We start from the raw sequence: 7,995 nt of genomic DNA on the forward strand, positions 1-7,995 counted from the left end.
TTTTGGAAAAAGGCTGCAAATACCGTGGGATGGGTAAAATATAAAACATATGACTCGTGGGTTTAAATTAAAGATGGATTTGCAAACTGCAAGCACCTCTTCCACATTCATAAGGCACGGGTCACTGCTGTTTCCAGCCACCAAGGTGAGCTTGAATTTCACCTAAACTGGGATGTTTGGATTCAAATGCATTACACTGGATTAGCCTCAGAAATAATCTTTTGAATATGAGAACAAATTCTAAAGCATGTCTGGTAATATTTGGAAGCAGATATTGGTTGTCCTAAACTGGTATATAATCTAACTAAGGTGTTAAAAATGAAATTAGAAATCTGATGTGTTTGTCATACCATGTTACGTTCAAGCTACAGGAAAAAAATAAATAAATAAAAAATCTCAATGTTTCTCTTATAAGATATAATTATTTTTTTTTTTAACCACATGATAACATTTTTATCAATTTAATGTTTAAACAAAAAAAAAAGTCCAGCATTTTGCAATGTTTTGGAAGAAAATTACATGCAGTTCATTAGAAAATGTGCTATATTTTGGGGGAGAGAAGCACAATGTTTTTTGAACAGTAAGACAGAAAATAGATGTGATAGTCTGAATTTTGGAATAAATTAGCAACAGCTACAGTTTATTCCAGGCTGATGACAGGTTTTCAGAGCTTTCTTCTAGACACTTATTATAGGAGGAGCTAAATTTCTGCTGAAAATAAAAGAACAAGTTTCCCTGAAACACAAAGTACCAAACAGACCCAGGTCCAAAAATGTTTAGTAGCCACATAGTTAAATATGTGCAGCAAATTTTGAAAAATTGTATAGAAGATAATAGACACCATTTCGGGCGGAGTTGACTTCCTAAATGCCTATGTGGGCACTGAGGCAAAGTCAAACAAACCTCTGGCCCCACATTGGGCAGAATAGGTGTCAATATAGTAGGATAGGTGCCAGTGCAAGAAGTTGACTGTTACATCCAATGCAACAGAAATCATGATTCAGGACATGACTAACAGAGAAAAAGATCTGCATAGTTTCCTATGGCCAGGTACAATCAGAAATAGCTGGGGATTTTGGATAATTACAGTTAAGTGAAATTGATAGTGAAAGAGCAACAAAGAAATAATTGACATGGACGAACAGCTGAGTTTTACAGTTTAAAATCATTGTCAGGATATTCAGACTGTGTGTGTGTGCATGGCAGCCACAAAAGGAAGCTTTTCATTGCTATAAGCAGAATTAAAATCATGTATGCACATTATAATGTCTCTTTTCCCACACTGGATCTGAGGCTGAGTTGTTATGGAAATTCGACTCATAAATGGCCTGGGAGGAGAAGCCATTTTTTTCCAGGATTTTTTGTTATGAACTTTCCTCTTCAGCTCACTAAATGCCAGAAATCTGTTTGTGATGAGGGCTTGACACAGTTCTTTCACACCTTCCCATGTAAAAAGTTTCCACTCCTACACAGATTTGACAATTCATGTCTGGTGAGATATAGAGATATTGGTTTAAATTCTTCCTCTTTTTACACCATTGTAGAAATCATTCCTGTTTGGTCAGTTGCCTTTTTCTCCCCCTGCATCATCTGACACTCTTCCACTTACTAAATAACACTGTCATTTGCATTACCAAATTTCTCTTGTTCTGGTGACACTGGAATTAGAAATAAAGTTCCTGTGCAAGGAGACAAAGTGCTCCTGCAGTCGGACGTTTGGGCTATATTGTAGCTATATTAGCTATATTGGGCTATATTAGCTATATTTTGCATGGATAGCACATCAAAGATTGAGAATTTAAGTAGCACTTTTTTATAGGAGCTCTGCTGCATATGTATTCAGCAAAGTTAAACTTGGGGTTAAACTATTCATCCAATGGATTAATCAGGATCTGCCACTGCTTGCAGACTGCTACATAACCGAAGCTGGCTGATGTTACAGTTTCCTGCTTATCTGATGCATACTGAGCATCAAGCAAAAGCTTCTGCAGGATCCGTTTCTTCCCCAACCCCCCTGTCTGTCTGATTAGTACTTTCCTGTAGGTTTCCTCGCTTCAGCAAAATTGTTCATTCTCGGTCCCAGGTGAATCCTTCCCAAGTATTTAATGTGTAAGTGAGAGAGCCCCCTGACTTGTATGGGGGTAATACAGCGCAATAACACAGGGCAAGGTTTACAGCACAGCAGGGCACTTCCCGGTATCAGGCGGGAGCAGAGGGGGTTGTGTTGTTGTACCACAATCGCTGGGGGAATATTGTTTTGTTTTTGGAAGAGATTGCTAAAACAGATGTTGAATGCGAGATGGTGTTTTTAAGCCAGCAGCAGGCAAGAATTATCCTTCAGGATGAAAAGTGACCTCCAGTGAGCAACAGTGCCTTTAATCCAGAGCTTTGTGCGTTGCTATCTGCTTCTGATCGCTTTGAAAATCCCCTCCCTCCCACTCAGCCTTCCCTTTCCCCGGAAAGCTCAGCTTAACGGAGCTCGGAGCCTCCCTCCTGGGCTGCTGGGCTCCCTCGTGAGATGCTCTGGGGAGCTCTGTCACTGCCTGTTGCTCCCTGGGACCTGGGCAGACGCCGGCCAGAAAAGTTCAGTGACTTTGCAGTCGTGTGCAAGAACTAAATACTAAAAAGAAACAACAGACACTCTCTCAGCCTTTTAAAATATACGATCGCCAATTCCACATTGTAATTTTGAAGTCTTCTTCTAATGGAAGGATAAACATAGGACCCTGCACACCTCCCTGCAAGACTTAAACCAAGACAGCTGAAGTTTATGCCTCAGCCATGTGGCAGCACAGAAAGGTGGTGATTTCGGTGCATATTCCATGCATGAAATCAACTACTGAATTACCTAGCGTGGGATTTTTGAGGGATCTATGCACTGCTAAATTTGGCCTGATCTGCCTACCTCAGCTTTGCAGCCCAAATAGGAGCACAGCATTTATGACCCCACGTTGTCCTGGGTGCTCGCCCCCTGTTCATTGCCCTCTTCAGACCAAGGGAAAAGGAGACGAGGGAGCTCAGCCATCAGGAGTGACCGGGATGTTGCTGCAGCCCAGGCTGTACCAGCCTGCTGAAAGGTTCAGAGCAAGCACCGTGCCTGTACAGGTATTCAACTGCCCCCAGCGTGTTCTCAGTTAAAATTATTGATTAAATTCTTGAGAGAGCAGCTGGAATCCAGATAAGGCTTTGCTAAGCATTTTATGTGATGGAACTCAAATAGAAAAGGCCATTGGCTCCAGGCTGACTTTCATTTTCTAAAAACACTTTAAAAAAGAGCGGACGTGTAGAAATACTCGAAGCTGCTGCCCAGGACAGTCCTGCAGAATCGTGGTCTTCCCAAAGAGGGCACTGATGCTCTGCACACGAAGCAGAGGGAAAAGCTGAGAAACACATCGGCAAGGCATAAATCTCTGAAGAGAAATCTGTCTTAGCACGTCTACCTCAGGAAAAGGGGAATTATTACACTTAATTAAAGTGTATTGACACCACATGTGGCCCCACCTCTCCCTTTTGGCTTTATTAATGATAGCAAAACTGCAGGCTTTATAAAGGTGGTGGAGGTGGGGGGGGTGTCTGCATTTCTAAACAGTAACCATAGACTGCTTTGAAAAATATGAATGCAGCAATCACACTTTTTAACAAGCCTAATTTCTACCTCTGAGCTAAGTTACATTTTCTAGTTAGTATTTCTGCTTCTTGGCTGCATTGGCAAAGAGGAATCAGTGAAGTACTGTTTACAGGATTACAATTAATGCCATTACAGCAATACGTAGACCATTCTTCAGGACGTTTATTGACAGAAAGCACTCATTAAGCAGTTAGTTTTTGTGTGTTGTGTGTTGTTCCCCCCCCAGGACCTGTTTAAATAAAATCACAAAATAATGCCCTACCTGAACAGAGACTTCTGTCTACAATTTACGAGAAATCTCAGCTGAAATATAGAGAATCTTCTTAAATCTTGAGCTGTGTGCCTGGATTCACGCCTCCCACTAAGGACACCTAATTTAACAGCATAATTCTTCTAGGTCCCACATGGCAAAATACAGAGACTTTTAAAGGATGGGACTTCTTAAGATCTGAATTTTTCTCTGGGTATCTAGTCATTAATTAGGGCCTGATGGCAAGAATAATCTGGGTTCACTGACTAAATACTTAAGATGTATCCAGAGCTTCTCATTCAGGTCTGTTTGTTGAAGCCCAGATTAACCTGAAATCAAAACGGCCTCATTGCTTTTAATTGTTTAAACAGTTAACTAAGTGACCTAGTTTCCCAGTGCATTGAAATCCCTTATCTTGTATTGATTTCTAGAGAAGAAAAAGAATTTTGAAGATTAAATTAGACCTTTGCAATGATATTTCAGTGTGCCATTTCCCCCATCCCTCTCTGACTCTAGTTCTGCTTCCTTCCAAGGCAGCCTTTTCCATTCCTTGCCTTTTCCTTACCAGCAGCCTTGTGAAATCCTGCAGTGAGCAGAAACTGCTTTTCTCTTTTAGCTTCCTGCACTGGGATGCATGAGAGCAGACTGGATTTAACATTTTCTTTTCCTATGTTATGAAAATCATGGGTGGCAAAAGTGTCATTTTCTAAAATCTTGGAGTAATTTCCTAGTAAAGTTTGGCTGTGACTGGAAATTTCACATAAAACAGTGGCAAGGGTTAATATTATTCCTGCCATAACATTTTCTACAATTTCCCATGAGAGCTCTCAATGGTTTTCCACTGCCACTGGAAATAATGACTCTCAGCTGGAGTAAGTTGCACTAACACTTGATATTCCTGTGCCAAGTGCTCTTTGAAATCAGCTTGTGTTGCTTTTGCACACTCAGGAATAACTAACACCATCCACTCGTGGTCAGAGTTTCTAACCAGAAGCCAATATTCCTGACCAAGCTGTTCTTGAGTTGAGTTTACATCAAAGTCTTACAGAAAGTGAGAGCAACAATAAATTTAGCTATCAGATCAGGCAATGTGTTTGTAAGAAGTGTGGAGCTGACCATCCGATGACGTCTGATTTCTGGAGTGCTCCTGGGTAGGTGTTCTCCTTCCTCTGTGCAGGGAACAGATCATGATCACCACAGCTGTTAATGTTAGTTCGAGGTTGGACTTGTAGGATTCATATTTATTCTCTTTTTTGTTTGTTTGTTTGTTTGTTTGTTATTTTACCTGCCCGTTGAATTGGCTAATAACAATTTGTTTTAAAGAGAACAAGGGCAAAATGTCTGTGGTTTTCACATGAATAAAAGAGGCTTTATCAAAACACATCCTGGCCCAGTTTCTTCTGTGGATTTATCTCAAAGTATACACTGCAGTTGCACTGCAAAATCACATCATGATTTTTGTACACACCTGAAGCAATTGCATATGTGCTAGCATTTGTATTTGATAAACAGATTCTGTTATGTTTTTGCGTTGGGAACAAGTTTTCGGATTATTCTGCACACATTTTAGGATATACACAAGCGCTTCCAACAGCAAAAGCATGGAGCAAATGTGGAAGTGCAAATTTCCATGTATATATACACAGAATTTGAAAATCTCTCAGTGTGGAGACAGTAGTAGTTCTTATCATTTCTTGCTAAATACAGTCTATCCATCTGAATCATGTAAAGATGAAAATCTATCCTCGGATTCATAGCTCCATCAAGGTAACAAATTATAAAAGAATCTGCTCAATTTCCTACAACAGCACAGATCACCAGCCGAAGCAAACCACCCTTGATTCTTCTCCCACCTTAGCCATCTGCAAACACTGGCCCTTCTTTACCTGTCTACAGCTTTGTGTAAAAATTCCATCTCTTTCGCTCTCTGTACAGTACAGAGGGTGATGATTTGTATTCACAACAAATTACTTGACATTTTGTGTATAAGAAAAAAAAAAATCCTTTACTTCTATTTTGCAGATGCTTTGAGGATAATGGAAAGATAAAGGTTGCCAGAACAATACAGAGCTGGAATTTCTGAAATGAAATTCAAACCTTCCGGTTTAACTGGTGAGATTTATTTACTTTTAGATGTTACTGCCAATGAGCTCACTGTACAATATGAGTTTAACTAGACTGCAATTTGATTTATGCAAAATATTATGCAAAATATTATCAAAGCAGCTCTTCACAGTCAACCTGGGAATGTAAAAGCTGTATAATTCCTATTAGAAATGATCACCCTTCTATCAGAGGTTGGATGCATACCTTCAACACTGCAATCACTGCCAAGTTATCAGTGCTGGGAGTGGCATAGAAACTGGAAGATTTCCAAGTCACGATCCCTTGTTCTTAAACAGTGGTAAGTCTATGGCATGAATATGTTAATATTACTGGATTGACATTATGCTCTGAGCACATCCAGCATCAAGGTAATACTATGGTAGTATGTCATATTTCACCCTTATCTAGCTGCCAAATTTTGATGCAGGAAAAAAAAAATCCTTTACTATTTTTAGAAAGTTAAATCTCAACATACTCTTGGTTACCAATGCACTTTGAATTAAGCATTTGTAATGGATGCCAGGATAGAAAGACTTTATTTGGCTAACCATGCTTTGTTCCACATGCACTAACAAGTCAGGTAAAACAGATGTGTTCTTCTTCTACAAAAAAGAAAATGAGGCTATCTCAGAAAGTTGCAGAGTAACCCAGAGTCTCTCTATGAGTTTATAACTGGTTATGACAGGGGTTAAAATTATCAGGAAGCAGTATCGCCATTTGATGATGTCACAGCTGCCCTCTGGGAGAGTGAGGTCACTAACAGAGTTGTTCGGGGAGATAACAGTCTGTTAAAATAAACAGAAGTGCCACGTAATTACCCACACTGCAGGAGGAGGATTAGACTGTTTGGAAGACCCTGCGTCTGCCTTACGCTTACTGTCACTTGTTTTTTAAATCCTTGGGCAGAAGTGGATGAACTGGGTGATTGAAATCAATAACCAGTGAGTTTAAACAAAATAAAATAAAATAAAATAAAACAAAACAAAACAATAAAATAAAATAAAAATAAAATAAAATAAAATAAAATAAAACAAAAAGAAACCCACCAAAAAAAAAATCTCTGCTCTTTTGCATTAGTTAGAAAGCTGTCTCTGTAGTGTTATACACTCTTTCACCAACATGTAGATCTGTGCTGTGTTATTAAGTGGAGAAGGCTGGGATATTTTCCCATCCAACAAGGCAAATTCAGAAAAAGAAAACCCCTCACCCATGAAAACTAGCTCCGTCACCAGGAGCAAGAACAAACAATGTTCTCAACTGTTACATCAGGAGAAATCAGCACCTCCCCAGCTTTTGGAAGATCACAGATCTGCAAGTTTTCAGTCCCACTGGTAGTGGGAGGATAAACCAGCAAAATAAGTGGCAGGCTTGCCAGGCTCTGCATGGCACACATCCAGATCAGCGACAGCAAGAACATGGGAGCTGAAGCTCAACTGCATGCGACTGCCATCCTGCCCCTTGAAAGCATCACATGCACTGCACGTGCAGGAGCTTGCATTTCACTGAGTAATGACTCTGAAAGGAAATCTTGAGAAATCCTGAAGCAAACAACCACTCTGACATCTTTTCTTTCTTTCCTTTCCTTTCTTTCTTCTCTCTCTTTCTTTCTTTCTTTCCTTCTTTCTTTCTTTCCTTCTTTCTTTCTTTTCTTTCTTTTCTTTCTTTTCTTTCTTTCTTTCTTTTCTTTCTTTCTTTCTTTTCTTTCTTTTCTTTTCTTTTCTTTTCTTTTCTTTTCTTTTCTTTTCTTTTTCTTTTCTTTTCTTTTCTTTTCTTTTCTTTTCTTTTCTTTTCTTTTCTTTTCTTTTCTTTTCTTTTCTTTTCTTTTCTTTTCTTTTCTTTTCTTTTCTTTTCTTTTCTTTCCTTTTCTTTCCTTTCCTTTCCTTTCCTTTCCTTTCCTTTCCTTTCCTTTCCTTTCCTTTCCTTTCCTTTCCTTTCCTTTCCTTTCCTTTCCTTTCCTTTCCTTTCCTTTTCCTTTCCTTTTCCTTTCCTTTCCTTTTCCTTTCCTTTTCCT

General features: G+C 39.3%; 1 long non-coding RNA gene across 1 annotated transcript in view; it reads left to right on the forward strand.

Annotated features, from left to right (window-relative positions):
- LOC310884276 overlaps positions 1-7,995 on the forward strand; it is a 39,239-nt gene that overhangs the window by 19,918 nt on the left and 11,326 nt on the right. The window contains exon 2 of the long non-coding RNA XR_014574112.1: positions 5,901-5,990. This is a non-coding gene — a long non-coding RNA (uncharacterized lncRNA). The remainder of the gene's footprint in view (positions 1-5,900; positions 5,991-7,995) is intronic.

The sequence above is a fragment of the Anser anser genome (assembly GCF_964211835.1).
Source record: "Anser anser genome assembly, chromosome: 19".
NCBI lineage: Eukaryota > Metazoa > Chordata > Aves > Anseriformes > Anatidae > Anser > Anser anser.